This window comes from Scylla paramamosain, chromosome 2 (genome assembly GCF_035594125.1).
Source record: "Scylla paramamosain isolate STU-SP2022 chromosome 2, ASM3559412v1, whole genome shotgun sequence".
NCBI classification, from domain to species: Eukaryota; Metazoa; Arthropoda; class Malacostraca; order Decapoda; family Portunidae; genus Scylla; species Scylla paramamosain.
In genome coordinates, this window is record NC_087152.1 from 30,086,817 (window position 1) to 30,103,496 (window position 16,680).

The 16,680-nt window shown below is 39.8% G+C and overlaps 1 long non-coding RNA gene across 1 annotated transcript in view; it reads right to left on the reverse strand.

The window, feature by feature from the left end:
* The window catches only part of LOC135112886 (uncharacterized), a 36,912-nt gene extending 25,590 nt beyond the window's left edge, over nt 1–11,322 (reverse strand). The window contains exon 1 of the long non-coding RNA XR_010274595.1: nt 10,948–11,322. This is a non-coding gene — a long non-coding RNA (uncharacterized LOC135112886). The remainder of the gene's footprint in view (nt 1–10,947) is intronic.
* Nucleotides 11,323–16,680: the final 5,358 nt, after the last annotated feature.

Below are 16,680 nucleotides of genomic sequence, written 5' to 3' on the forward strand. Positions count from 1 at the left end.
GATAGAAACCGTAGGAGGGTAGTTTGGAAATCAAAGCTTTGTGCCAGACTCTATTAAAGGCTTTTGATATGTCCAAGGCAACAGCAAAAGTTTCACCAAAATCTCTAAAAGAGGATGACCAAGACTCAGTAAGGAAAGCCAGAAGATCACCAGTAGAGCCGCCTTGACGGAACCCATACTGGCGATCAGATAGAAGGTTGTGAAGTGATAGATGTTTAAGAATCTTCCTGTTGAGGATAGATTCAAAAACTTTAGATAAGCAGGAAATTAAAGCAATAGGACGGTAGTTTGAGGGATTAGAGCGGTTACCCTTTTTAGGAACAGGTTGAATGTAGGCAAACTTCCAGCAAGAAGGAAAGGTAGATGTTGACAGACAGAGCTGAAAGAGTTTGACTAGGCAAGGTGCAAGCATGGAGGCACAGTTTCGGAGAACAATAGGAGGGACCCCATCAGGTCCATAAGCCTTCCGAGGGTTTAGGCCAGCAATGGCATGGAAAACATCATTGCGAAGAATTTTAATAGGTGGCATGAAGTAGTCAGAGGGTGGAGGAGAGGGAGGAACAAGCCCAGAATCGTCCAAGGTAGCGTTTTTAGCAAAGGCTTGAGCGAAGAGTTCAGCTTTAGAAATAGATGTGACAGCAGTGGTGCCATCTGGTTGAAGTAGAGGAGGGAAAGAAGAAGAAGCAAAGTTATTGGAGATATTTTTGGCTAGATGCCAGAAATCACGAGGGGAGTTAGATCTTGAAAGGTTTTGACATTTTCTGTTAATGAAGGAGTTTTTGGCTAGTTGGAGAACAGACTTGGCATGATTCCAGGCAGAAATATAAAGTGCATGAGATTCTGGTGATGGAAGGCTTAAGTACCTTTTGTGGGCCACCTCTCTATCATGTATAGCACGAGAACAAGCTGTGTTAAACTAAGGTTTAGAAGGATTAGGACAAAAAAAGAGTGAGGAATGTACACCTCCATGCCAGACACTATCACCTCTGTTATGCGCTCAGCACACAAAGACGGGTCTCTGACACGGAAGCAGTAGTCATTCCAAGGAAAATCAGCAAATTACCTCCTCAGGTCCCCCCAACTAGCAGAGGCAAAACGCCAGAGGCACCTTCGCTTAGGGGGATCCTAAGGAGGGATTGGAGTGATAGGACAAGATAAAGATATGAGATTGTGATCGGAGGAGCCCAACGGAGAAGAAAGGGTGACAGCATAAGCAGAAGGATTAGAGGTCAGGAAAAGGTCAAGAATGTTGGGCATATCTCCAAGACGGTCAGGAATACGAGTAGGGTGTTGCACAAATTGCTCTAAGTCATGGAGGATAGCAAAGTTGTAGGCTAGTTCACCAGGATGGTCAGTGAAGGGAGAGGAAAGCCAAAGCTGGCGGTGAACATTGAAGTCTCCAAGAATGGAGATCTCTGCAAAAGGGAAGAGGGTCAGAATGTGCTCCACTTTGGAAGTTAAGTAGTCAAAGAATTTCTTATAGTCAGAGGAGTTAGGAGAGAGGTATACAGCACAGATAAATTTAGTATGAGAATGACTCTGTAGTCGTAGCCAGATGGTGGAAAACTCGGAAGATTCAAGAGCGTGGGCACGAGAGCAGGTTAAGTCATTGCGCACATAAACGCAGCATCCAGCTTTGGATTGAAAATGAGGATAGAGAAAGTAGGAGGGAACAGAAAAGGGGCTACTGTCAGTTGCCTCAGACACCTGAGTTTCAGTGAGGAAAAGAAGATGAGATTTAGAAGAGGAGAGGTGGTGTTCTACAGATTGAAAATTAGATCTTAGACCGCGAATGTTGCAGAAGTTAATGAAGAAAAAGTTGAGGGGGGTGTCAAGACACTTAGGGTCGTCGACAGAAAGGCAGTCCGACCTGGGGACATTCATGGTCCCCTCCCCAGATGGGGGCTCCGAGGCTGGTGTAGGAGTCACCATGATTTTAAAATTTTTGAGTGAAGGGTGTGTTTGTTATTAGGTGCTTGTAGTTTTGTGTGGAGGAAGAGAGTTGTCTTTAGAGGGCAGGCTGTGACTGCCCCCTTGTGTTGTGAGACACAAAGGGAAACGTTCAGTGAGGTCACAGCTAGGTTTAATGATAAGTTCACAGCACCCCTTGAACAGTGCTTTAGACCTCACTGGGAATAATTATCGTTTTGGCAGGTGTCTACTGCCTCCTCCTGGTAGGCAGTAGACACCTGCTCCTCTGGAAGCTTAGTTGTATTGTCCTTGGCTTTTCATTCATGTTTGGTTCATATTTATTCAAATACATCACATTTGATGCATCTTTATCTCAAGACCAAGTTCCAAACTCCTAACAAACCACTCTTAGGACTAATTAGACACATTTTATTTTTCTTGCTCTCATACTTAATTTTGTAACACCAATATTTCTGCTGGCACACTACAGTAGTACATAACTACATTACTAATTGCTCAATCTGTCTAGAATCCTTTGTCAATACAGCTATAATATCTCCATTAGGTTACTTTCCTTGCCTCAGCCCTCATTACATCCATATATACCTAACCTTATTACTTCATTTCATTAGTCACCCTGTTTTGAAGTTCAGCAATGTCTTCTCTAACTTTATTAATATTCACTTCATCCTGGGTTACCTTTACAGTGCTTGTCATAAACATTGTCGCCGGAGACTACGATATCTGTTTGAAGGATCAAAACGCACGCTTTTTCCTTGGTGGGCATCAGGTGCTTTAAATTTAATTATTACACATCTGGCATCTCAGCCTGGGCGTTAGGCAGCTTGCAAAGGTGGGAAGAAGTGATCAGCGCCTGTCAATTACTCTGACTGGAGGGCGTTCTGTTGCTGTCCTCCTGCGCTACAACAATATGTGAGGCGTATGGCTGAACTCGGTGGCAACAACATACCTGCCAAGAAGAAACCACCAGGAAACACCTGCAAAACTTCCCTGTGAACCCTGAGAGTGGTACACCTTGAAATTGAACATAATCCATGAGTATCTGCCAGGATTGCTGAGTAATGTGTCTGTGAGGACATTATTGTGCTGCATCCACGATGACATACAGTACCTGAGCTAAGCAGCGTGGCCCAAGCCAGTGGTTACTGTAGCCCAGCAAGAGAAGAGGCTTGCGTTTTGTGAGAGGATGAAAGACTGGACCATCGAGCAGTGGCATGGCATGCTGTGGAGCAACGAGTCAAGATTCACAGTGACAGCCAGCAGTCAAGGTTGCATGTACAAGTGCCTAGGCCGCGACCCCCTTGACCCCCGCTACACTGATCCTGCCGTCAGATTCCCTGATTCGTTGATGGGGATGCTTTTCCTATCATAGGGTGGGGAGCCTCGTGGTGTTACCAAAAAAACACCACAATGGATCAGGGGAACTACCTTGAGTTTCTGTGTGACCACCTACTGGGGTCTTTCGAGATGTGTCAGGCCTCCACCTTCATGCAGGACGGTGCACCGTGCCATACTGCTAAGTCAATGAAGCAGTGCCTCAGAGAGTGCTGTGTGCCATTCTTCGAAGACTGGCCTGCTAATTCCCCAGATCTGAACCCAATAGAAAATTTGTGGGCAATAATAAAATGGGAGTTACACAGCCACGACTGTTCAACTGTAGCCAAACTCCAAGGTGCGCTTCACCACCTTTGGAACACATTCGCTCCCCAGCATCTCATGGTGCTTGCAGACAGCCTTCTGGCCAGTTTGGAAGAGTGCAGGAGAAGTCAAGGGAAGCCAACAAAGTATTAGTTTTTAAGTTCAATAAATTTCTTTGGATGCAGTACATGTTTATATTACCTAGCGCAGCATGGGAGAGGGGGTGCGACAATGTTTATGGCGAGCACTGAACTTCTCCATTTTATTTTTCAGATACTCACAGACATCCAACAAGAAGAGGTTAAGAAAGCCTGTGGCTCCAGATTTACTGCATTATGTAGGCAAGATATGGTGGACAATTTTACTTTATGTTAAATTCTAGCTCTTGCTCTTTCCAAAATTCATCCAGTTTTCTCTCAAATATGTTGATATTTTCTGAGCTGATGACATAATCTGGGAGGTGATTCCAGTTGCCCACCAATCTAAACAGGAAAGAATACTTCTTCAGATTCAGTCTTGACCCTGGTTTATAAATTTTTCTTGAGTGGCCCTTCATGCCATTGTCATCTCTCAACTTAATATGCTGTCAGAGCAGTCCCTGTTATACCTCCTGCTTAGGATTAATGTTTTAACCATTTCTCCATTTGCTCTTCTGTATGCAAGTGTTGGCAACTGCAATTTTTGGAGTCTCTCCTCGTATGTGAGTCACTCCATGCCAGGTAATATTCTTGCAGCTCTTCTTTGCACATTTTTGATGGCTTCTTTATCTTACATTAGGTGCAGGTTCTATACTTGATTTGCATACTCTAGATGAGGTCTGACTAGAGTGGTGTATTGAAGCTTGAATATGTTCTCATCTAAGGTAATAAAAGTCCTCTGAATAAGCCCTGCTGTTCTATTGGCTTTATTGAATTTTTTTTTTGATATATGTTTGAGAAGCTTAATTTTTCATCAGTGACCACTCTAATGTCTTTTGATATTTTCTGGATTAGCTGGTCTAAGAGATAGTGTCTGTCTCCTGCATCAGTTTTTCCTATTCTCATATATTTAATCTTACATGAATGGAAATTCAGAAGTCATTTGGCTATCCAATTTTTCAACTCCATAAGATACTCTTGCAGCAATGCACAATCCTCTATACTGTCAATGGTCCTGAATATTTTTGTATCATCTGCATACAGATATAAATTGCTTCCATTTCAAACACAATATGGTAAACCATTAATAAAAATGACAAAGAGAAGAGGGTTTATGACTTCACTCTAAGATGGTTCTTTACCATTTACTACTACCCTTTGTCTCCTTTGCATCAGAAGGTTACTTATCCAATTCAGATAAATGCCTCATATGCCAAAGCATAGCAATGTATTTGCATGATACAAATGAAAAGTCATCTATGCTCTTTTCTATTTTATCCACCCTTTCTTCTAATTTAAACACACCACACCTCTCTTGTGATGTTTTCACAATTAATACAGTGCCAAATTTTGTCTCTCACCTGGTTCTCTCACTAGTGGGCTTCCCAGTACCCAGGATTGACACCCAGGCTCCCAGCGGAAGCCACACTCTACTGATGTACCAGCCTGTCCAATATTATGTTCTATTATTCTATGAGTCTTTAACAATTAGCTGGAGAGTGCATCATGTGTAGCAAAAAATTCATAAAGACAGTCACCAAGATGGGCAGAAAGGGATGCCTTGAAACCAGATACCATTTTGGCTGAAGCAATATTCTGGGGAAGAGAGTTCCAAAGTGTAATTCCACTGACACTGAAGAACCACTTGCATATATCTAATTGTGTTATAATTTGAGCAATCTTGTACTGATGACCTTTTGTTTTATCTAGTGTTGGGTTGTAAAATGTGTCTTTGAAAGCAATACTGCAATGACCATGAAATATTTGCTGATATTTTACCATGTCTTGGCGCAAGTCAACCGTGAACTAAGTATAAATCCAGATTTTTCAGTCTTTGAAAATAATCCAAGTGTTCTATGCCTTGAATGTTCTTCGTAACATCATCTTTGACCTACCCATTAAAATTCTTCACAATGATGTTTTCCATGCCCTCTCTGGCATAAACCCTCAGAAGGGTTATGGACCTGATGGGGCCCCTCCTATTATTCTCTGAAACTGTGACTCTGTGCTTGTGCCTTGTCTAGTCAAACTCTTTCAACTCTGTCGACACATCTACCTTTCCTTCTTGCTGGAAGTTTACCTACATTCAGCCTGTTCCTAAAAAGGATGACCATTCTAATCCCTCAAACTACTGTCCGATTGCTTTAATTTCCAGCCTCAAACTACTGCCCTATTGCTTTAATTTCCAGCCTATCTAAAATTTTTGAATCTATCCTCAACAAAAAACTCTTAAACATCTATCATCTCACAACCTTCTATCTGATCGCCAGTATGGGTTCTGTCAAGGCCGCTCTACTGGTGATCTTCTTCCTGGCTTTCATTACTGAGTCTTGGTCATCCTCTTTTAGAGATTATGGTGAAATTTTTGCATTGCCTTAGACATATCAAAAGGTTTTGATAGAGTCTGGCACAAAGCTTTTGATTTCCAAATTACCCTATTAAGGCTTCTATTCTTCCCTCTGTACCTTCATCTCAAGTTTCCTTTCTGACCATTCTATTGCTGGTGGTAGACAGTCACTGTTTTTCTCCTAAATCTATTAACACTGGTGTTCCTCAGGGTTCTGTCCTGTCAGCCACTCTCTTCCTATTATTCATTAATGATCTTCAAAACCAAACTTATTGTCCTATCCACTCCTATGCCGGTGATACCACCCTGCACCTTTCCATGTCTTTTCATAGACGTCCAATCCTTCAGGAAGTAAACAGTTCACATAGGGAAGCCACAGAATGTCTGACTTCTGATCTCTCTAAAATTTCTGATTGGGGCAGAGCAAACTTGGTATTGTTCAATGCCTCAAAAACTCAATTCCTCCATGTATCAACTCGACACAACCTTCCAGACAACTATCCCCTCTTCTTCAATGACACTCAACTGTCCTCCTCTTCTACACTGAACATCCTCGGTCTGTCCTTTTCTTATGATCTAAACTGGAAACTTCACATCTCATCTCTAGCTAAAACAGCTTCTATGAAGTTAGGCATTCTGAGATGTCTCCACCAGTTTTTCTCTTCCCCCCAACTGCTAACTCTGTACAAGGGCCTTATCCATCCATGTATGGAGTATGCTTCACATGCATAGGGGCTGGGGGGTTCCACTCATACTGCTCTTTTAGACAGGGTGGAATCAAAAGCTTTTCATCTCATCAACTCCTCTCCTCTATCTGACTGTCTTCAACCTCTTTCTCATCACCACAATGTTGCATCTCTAGCTATCTTCTACTGCTATTTTCATGCTAACTGCTCTTCTGATCTTGCTAACTGCATGTCTCCCCTCCTCTTGCAGCCTCGCTGCACAAGGCTTTCTTTTTTCTCTCGGCCCTATTCTGTCCATCTCTCTAATGCAAGAGTTAACCAGTATTCTCATTCATTCATCTCTTTCTCTGGTAAACTCTGGAACTCCCTGCCTGCTTCTGTATTTCTGCATTCCTATGACTTGAATTCCTTCAAGAGGGAGGTATCAAGACATTTATCCTTGAATTTTTTGACCACTGCTTTAGATCCTATTCGGGGACTGGCATCTCAGTGGGCTTTTTTTTTATTGGATTTTTGTTACCTTTGGCCAGTGTCCTTCCTACATAAAAAAAAAAAAAAAAAAAAAAAAAAAAAAAAAAATATATATATATATATATATATATATATATATATATATATATATATATATATATATATATATATATATATATATATATATATATATATATATATATATATATATATATATAGCCTTAGATCTGTAATACATCCCAAATTCTACAGAGATGAGCAGTACTCCAGTAGGGGCCGTAGGTGTGCTATACAAATAGGAATAAGTGAAGATGCCTCCTGATTAACTGTTGATTTAAGTAAGTTTTGAGCCATGCTACCTGCTTTCTGAACAATATTAGTTATATGGTGGTGAAATTTCAGGGATGTGTCTATAGTTATTCCCAAGGTCCATTGCAGAATTCTTAATTAGAATTAATGTGTCATTCATATAGTATAAGCCAAAGACTGGTAAAGTTGACCAATCCACAGGCTGTCTACTGTATTATAATGCTGCACATTTATTGATATTCATAGACAATCCCCAAGAGGATGCCACTTTAAGAAGTACAATACCTGTTTATCCTGCACAAGAACATTTGGAGAGTTTGTCCTAACTGTGATATACAATTTAAGGTCATCAGCAAAAATTTTTGTGCTTAAATTAACATTATTAGTAAGAAAAATAATGTGTTAAAAAAAAAAAAACCCACTCACTACATCACAAGGATAACAACATAAAACTGGGCTTTGTCTACAATTAAGGAAAGGAAGTACCTGGACCTCACCCACTTTATCACCTTCACTAGTCAATATAAGATCTAGTATATTGCCTGATGCAAGAAATGTTGGTTCAGTAACCCACTGTGTAAGTCCAAGAGTGGTAAAACATTCATAGAACTGATGGTCTCTAAGTGTTGACCTGTAACAAGGCAAATCTCCATCCCAATGAATTGATGGCAAATTAAAATCACCTAACAAGGTAACATCCTTACCCACATAGAAATTATAGAAAAAATTAACAATTAACAAGTTGATCATTATCAACACAAGAATTAGAAGGTTAATGGTATACTGTAACAATGTATACATCATAATGAAGGAGATGAGGTGCTACCATATTAGGTACTTGTACACTCACCTCAGAGGTCTGATCTCAGGTACGGTACATAACTGCATACTCCATGTTTAGGTACATTACCTAGAACATCTTTCCTTAACAATACATAATTAGGAACATCTACAAATGAACCAGAAGTGGAGGGAAGCAACTAAGATTCACAAATACACAAAACTAAAATATTATAATCCTGTACAAAAGAAAGCACATAATTAATTTCATTCACAACTGAATTAATGGTATTATTGCAGCTTCAACCAATACACTATATGTAACTATAGCCCTCTGCAGGGTCTACTCCTCACTGTTTGGAGCTTTACTAAACCCATTTTACCCTGTCAGAAACTAATAATAACTTCAGATGAGAACTTTTTTGAGCTTCAATTCTAGTTTAGATCCACCTCCAGATGTCTCTCGTAGGATACTAAGTGTGTTCGTATATTTGTTATTGATGGTGTGCATGTGTGATGGCGATGTAATGTTGAGTCACAGGTTAAGAACTACGATGACGTAGGGTTACCTGCTGTGAATTAGGTCACATGGAAATTTGTCAGCCAATCACATATAAGCACATGTGTTAAGAGGAAGGAGAACCTGGCTGTCTGTGCTGCGTCAGTTAGGCCATGGCTACAGAAGAGACGTGTGCTAACTGTCAATATATGAACTGGCAGTTTACCACCAAGTTCTTTGAAAAGGAAACTAACTTTGGGTATAGACTTTCTTCGACAACATGGTGTCTTGCCTAGATCGCTGAAGTGCCCCAACTGCAAATGGCCTTGTATGTTTCACAATGACAGACATCAGTGGTACTGCAGTCATTATTGCAAAATTGCTAGGCGAAAATGTAGGAAGTAGTGTAATTTTTGTGTCGGATTACAAAAGCACATTTCTAGAGGGCACTCACCTACCCGTGTGGCAGGTAATCTTCTTTTGCAACTACTGATTGCAAAAAGTGTGGGATCACTGAACTGTCATAGAGTGCTTTAAGTGGTCAGAACATATGAGTGCTGACTGGCACAGTTTTTTGCTCAGAGGTTACTATGGACTGGCTCAGGTAGCAGGAATGTACTGGTGGTGATGGTGTACTGGTTGAAATTGACGAAATTTTTTTGTGATAAAGAAATACAAGTGCAGCTGCAATGAAGTAGTGTGTGGTTGTGTGGGGGATAGAAAAAGTCAGCAAAAAAAGTTCATTGTCCCCCTACTTGGGAGAAGAACAAGACGGAAGTGCTGGTACATTGATACCCCTCATTAAAAAGAACATACTGCCAGGAACAATAATAGTGAGTGACAGTTGGAATGCATACAGATCACTAGCCAACGAAGGGTACACTCAATGGGTCGTCAAATATGCCGAACATTTTGCTGGCCTGGATGATAAACAAGTCCACTCAAAATATTGAACGATTGTGGCGGGACATAAAGAAGGGGACAAAATGCCCCGGCATAAAAAGTGAATATTTTGAACAATACTTTACCCACTATTTATTCCTGAAGGAAAATTATCACCACTGTCATCACTAGTTCCTTTTGGCTGCTGATCACCGCTACCCACTGCAGTTAATGCAAGAGCCTGCAGAACAAGTGGCACCTGTACCAGTTGAGGAGAGAAAAGCTCAAAGCCAGCTTCAAGGCTAAGTCTGAAGTTGGACTCTCAACTTCTTAATGTATTTTTCGTTGTTAGTTTATCTTATGTGGAGGTTAGGAGGTTAGGTAAGGTTAGCCCCACCCCCAGTTAGTTAAGCTGGTTACTATAGGTTAGGACAGTGTAGAAATTTCTTGTTTTTTTTTTTAATATGCCGTTTGTCATCCCTAGATCTGTTCATAAATGTCAAAGCAGCCTTATTTTGGCTTTCCCCACCGAAACAACCCTGCATTCCCACCAAGTACCTATACTCATTGGCTTTGGTGAAAGAAAGATGATGGGAGTACTGGTTGAAACTGCAAATTTATCGAATTATCATTAATGTGAGCAATATACAAAACTGAAAAAAATAAAACACCAGTATTGTCACCAAGGTCCACTCATGAGCATGATCTCCACCCAGTATTGTTGAGGTCGGGGCAAACGTAATAACTAATGTAATAACTTGCTTCCCGTGTTCCAGCCCCCGCCATCATGGATCTGCTGGCACTGTCCAAAACAAATCACCCTTAACTTTTAAGTACTGCTTGCAAACTGTCAGACCGTGCTGATAAATTCTATATAATCACCCTCCAGCCGTTACTTACCAATACTTACAAGCCAAGAATTTGCAATACCTTCCGGAGCCAGCCACAAACTGCCACACCCTCCCAGCGCCTCCTGAGTGTCCTGACTACCTTATCTGAAGATTACCAAGTTCACAAGGGTCTTATCCAACATTTTCCAAACAAAAATTGATGAGTGGACGGTCCAGATTATCCTCTCAAAGTGGATGAAACGTAGGGTTACTCACGAGATCGAAATGTTATGATTTCCCAGTCTAAGGACAGGTGGAGATGAAGCAGCTACAGTGTATAGCGCTGGGATAGAGGAAGCCACCGAAGCGTAGGAAGCTGAAGGCAGGATTCCTTTACTTTTTTTTTATGTATTACGTATTAGAGGGAGGGTCTTACCTGATGTGGGCGACGAAGAGCGGGTTCGTTTGGTGGCAGGGCATCATCCCCTCGGCTTTGGCGTCGGAGAAAGTGGCCGGCTGGGACCATCTTTGTTCGGCGGTACATTTCTACTTGCCGTCCGTCTGGCCGATGGTGGCACCTGCACGGCAAAGCACCACTGCAGTACTCTGGTTCACAGGCATAGGTGGAGCACTTTACACGTTAAGAAAGAAAAGAAAAAAAAAAAATGTACACCAACAACTAGGAGAGTTTAAGTTCCCATCTCCTCACGGTGTTTCAACCTCAGCCTGCACACCACTCTGAATTTTGAACGGCGCATCAAAATTAATCTTACTACGTAATATTTCACAAAACACACACACACACACACACACACACCTCTCTCTCTCTCTCTCTCTCTCTCTTCTGACATGTGGTTTTCATTATAAACATCAAGTTTCGTGCCCTCGCTAGAAACATTACCTACATGTTGTGTGTGTGTGAGTGTGTGTGTGTTATTAGTGCGAAAAATATTGTATAATGTGTAACAAATATATGTATTATAAATCATAATATGGAAACCTCTATCAAAAGAGAGAAAGGGAGGCAGAGGGAGAGAGGAGTGAAAGGCAACAAGTAAACAGGATTCGTCGTATGCCTGGTGAAGGAAATTCCTATTTCAGATGTAGCATTATTCCTCAATGTGAAAATAAGATCTTTGTGGTCTAGTGGAACATATGCTTCACTGGCTATTAGCTTCGACCACCCGAACCCGCTCACCCAATACCACATGGAATCGAACTCGCGATATTCATGTGAAAATAGCGCAGTCTAACTATTAGCACACGAGAGTACCGGATATCAGTATTACAACTGTAATATTTGATGAATACCGTATAATCATACCTCTCTGTTTTTACTAGTATATTTCCTTCACATTCTCTCTCTCTCTCTCTCTCTCTCTCTCTCTCTCTCTCTCTCTGTAAAAATATTAAAGTTTCATTGTAGCATTATGTTATAACCATATGTCAGTCGCACTCCTTGAAAGAGAGAGAGAGAGAGAGAGAGAGAGAGAGAGAGAGAGAGAGAGAGAGAGAGAGAGAGAGAGAGAGAGAGAGTCAAACCTTTATTCCATTTTACAATGATTATTCTATTATCATACATTGTGAGGTCAAAGTGATGCTTTATGAAAAGATAAAATAAAATGTGTTATAATATAAGTCAGTAGTAATATATGATAAAATCTAATTATCACTATGAAACTTAAGATCTGTATCTACGTTATAATTAAAACTACAAATAAAATGACAAAATTGCTATAAAACAGACGTAACGTTAATGTAAAATAATAAGGGATAAAAACGTAATTTCAGACTGATAACGTAAATTACTCACTGAACTGTTGCTTAAAAAGATGGAGGAACAGTTATTTTATGAGCGTAGCGAGGGTACGTTTCTAATGTCGGAGGGAAGGCTATTCCATAGTCTGGGCCCAGCCATTAGCGTGGAACGCGCCTCTGTAAAAGTGTTATTTTTGGCACACATAATTGGTGGCGTTGTCTGGTGGCAGCTCCCCCTAGTTACTAGGTGCATCAAGATTCCTACTTCGAACATGTACTTTTGTTTTATCTTTAACCATCCAAGCTCTCAAAAATGGAGTAACATGTTCATGCATTGCAGCGCCGCCAAGAGCGATTTTAGCGGAAAAGTTTTGTAATTTCTGTATTTGATGCATGAGTGTTTTGTTGATTGTGCCCCACACCTTTATTCCATAATTGATGATATTAAGGACAAGTGACTGTATAATTGTTATTCTTGCACTTTTACTGAAGTTGTTCTTTATTCGATCAATATAAATTATGGTATTAGAGATCTTGCGGCTTATCTTATTTACGTGGGAGTCGAGAGTCATATGTGGATATAAATATACGCCCAGATTCTTGAGAGAACTGCAGGGAACTATGGTGGCGCCGTCAACTCGCAAGGAAGTATTGAGCGGAATGTGTGATATGAGTCCCCTGCTGCCAACAAGCATACATTGAGTCTTGTTTGTGTTCAATAATAGATCATTTGAATTAAAATAATGTTTTGCTTTTGACAGGATTTCTTCTCCCCTTTGTATGAGATTCTGAAGTCTATCTATACGTCCAGTGTGGATGCAGTGTGGATATATCTGCGTAATGAATGCTAAGGCAGTCAAAGATGTATTGCGAGAGGTCATTTACATAAATGAAAAATAGAACTGGGCCAAGTACTGATCACTGTGGAACAACATCATCTCTCTCTCTCTCTCTCTCTCTCTCTCTCTCTCTCTCTCTCTCTCTCTCTCTCTCTCTCTCTCTCTCTCTCTCTCTGTGTGTGTGTGTGTGTGTGATACATCATACTGCAAATCTATGGTCCGGCGTTTTTCATATTATTTCCCTTCACTGGGCCCATGACCTGAGAGAGAGAGAGAGAGAGAGAGAGAGAGAGAGAGAGAGAGAGAGAGAGAGAGAGAGAGAGAGAGAGAGAGAGAGAGAGAGAGAGAGAGATTCAAATTCAGTGCTTTTATTCACAATTCATACACATATTGTTATGACCAGGTTCAGCCCCCTTCGCAGCTGCCAGTACACTCGTGTATCAGCTTTCCATAGGATAGTTCCTTCCAGCGCGGGACACGATGAATTCAGACACCTGTTGGTGGCTCATTAGTTTTATCCATCTTGGAGAATTAAGTTGACGTTTGTTATATTCCCTTCTCCGTCAGTGGGTTAAAGGCGCGTTCTTGGTTGCCCAAAAAGCATAACTACTTCTAGAGACAAACCTAAGCAAACCTATCGCGGCAGCGTATTTCCACTCTGCATTCTCCCGTTGTCTCAATACCGCTTCCAGCCAATCACATCCCCGAACGTCATTGCTCGTGTCTGCTAGTGGGAATAAAGCCACACACCTCTACCACTTTCAATAAATATTCCTTGTAAGACTCTTTCATGTGTAGGTTTTAACGACAAATAAATTATATATATATATATATATATATATATATATATATATATATATATATATATATATATATATATATATATATATATATATATATATATATATATATATACACACACACACACACACACACACACACACACACACACACACACACACACACACACACACACACACACACACACACACACACACACACACACACACACACACACACACACACACACACACACACACACTTCATGCTGTAACGGTCTTCTTGATAACTCATTTTTTAGGGAAACTCCTACGTTTTCTTCAACTTTATTCTTTTGCTACGTTTTGCCTCTTTCTGCAGGCATCTTCAGGCAATTCGTGTTGTTGCCAACAAGGTCACAGCCTGTCATTCAAAACAGTCTGTGACCTGCAACGAGAAGGATTCACCAACTTGTTGGAAACAACATGAATTGCCTGAAGATGCTTGCAGAAAGAGGCGAAACGTAGCAAAAAAATAAAGTTGAAGAAAACTTTTGAGTTTTCCTGAAAAACAAGTTATATATATATATATATATATATATATATATATATATATATATATATATATATATATATATATATATATATATATATATATATATATATATATATATATATATATATATATATATATATATATATATATATATATATATATATATATATATATTGGTGGTGTTGATAGTGATGGTAAATTTACGTATTACGTTGTGATGGTGATGGTAGCGATGGATGTGGTGCTGGTGGTAATAATGATGGAGAGGATCTTCGTTATGGATGTGATGGTGGTGATGAATGAAGTTGTGGTAATGAGTGTCAACAGAAACCTTCGTATATTTCATATATATGGAAGATTTGTTTTCCTTTGCAAGTATACATTAGACATTCTGGCAACAGCAAAAAAAAAAAAAAAGAAAAAGAAAAAAAAGAAAAAAAAAGATATATATATATATATATATATATATATATATATATATATATATATATATATATATATATATATATATATATATATATATATATATATATATATATATATATATTCCTTGACATACTGAGAAGTGAAAAGTATGTATGTGGTTTGTGTCATGAGTTGATAGGATGATGATTTAGCATGATTAAACATGATTATTGCTTAATATCTCACCATATTCCACAAAAATATCACATACACATGCCCAATGCCATATCACTTAAGTGGAATATAAAACAAATAAAATAATAAAATACCTTTTTATACGCTTTCTGGGGTGAAGAAGTGCTATCAACTCATGACACAAACCACATACATACAATTCACCTCTCAGTAATTTATGGACCATATTTTTTTTGTGCTACATTTTCTTGGCATATTGACTGAAATGAATCCTGGTATGGGTAATTGGCCAGTATGCTTATTGGCAGTTTGCGTGATAATGATGATGATGATGATGATGATGATGATGATGATGATGTGTGTGTGTGTGTGTGTGTGTGTGTGTGTGTGTGTGTGTAATTTACCAAGTCCTGAGCGGACCCGCAACCACCAGCCGTTACCCTCACAGTGTGGGCTCAGAGCTCATTATTACAAATCACTGGGTAAGACTGTGACCTTACACATCAAACATCCCATTCGTCAGGGGAGACTAACTGTGACCTTCACACACCTTACACCCCATCCCCGTGGTCAGGGAAGACAACCAGGGGAGACAGTAACTGCTCCGCCTGTCAGCGAAAAATCGCATAAATGGCAGTCCCTAGTGGGACTCGAACAGTGTACAGGCGATGCTGCGGTTTTACAGAGACCGCAGCAACCTTAACCACTAGCTCCTTGAAGTTTATGTTATTTAGAAATGAACAGCTGGTCTTCCATGCCTTCTGTTATTGTCAGTTTAATAAAAGTAACCATATAGGGCCGATTCTTTGTATTTTTTTTTTTTTTCTGATCGAAGGAAAGAGACAGGCAGACACATTGGTTTTTCTTGTTTAATGGCTGTTACATTTAAAGAACAAGCATATAGTAATGTGCCATAACATGGTTAAGACATTCCGGATCAAAATAATGCCTGATGTTATATGATGCCAATTATGACTAGTAAAACTTGCTGCTGTACATACGGCAATTATGAAATGAAATGTCAAATCGTCTCTTTGCTGGTATTTTCACACTATTTCCGCGTTTTGGGCGCGTTCCATCTCTTAGGTATCCCTATTTATTATTTATTATTTGTCTAGACAGACAAAGTATCATAATATAACGAAATATCATTTATAATTTGATTATATATAATATTTATTTAATTACATATAATATAATCATAATGATATATTATATGATTAGCGATTATGGAACAAGGAGAAACTGTGATGCAGGGAGCAGGTCTAGCAGCTCTACAAGTCACAGATCATTCACAGAGGCAACAACGAGTTCCTTTGCCCCGTGCCTCAGATTCCGCCATGATAAGGGGACGTTCTATCCCGTGTATCACTTCTTCAGACCTGTCTTACTTCATCATCTATGCAAATACAAGCCACTCTGCAGAGTGTTTTAGCGTGGATTGGTTGTATCAGTCATGACCTCACACTGCATTATGGCATTGTACCAGAACACAATGATGTGTTACAAGTCATGGCCCAAGACAGGAAAGCCCTTCAGACTCCTTTAGCTGCCTTGCTAGAATGCTGCATGCATTCTGGCATTTCACGCTCATTGTAAGCAAATGTTACTATCCACTTAATTTGAAATAATTCATGCTACACAGTTCTAATAATGAT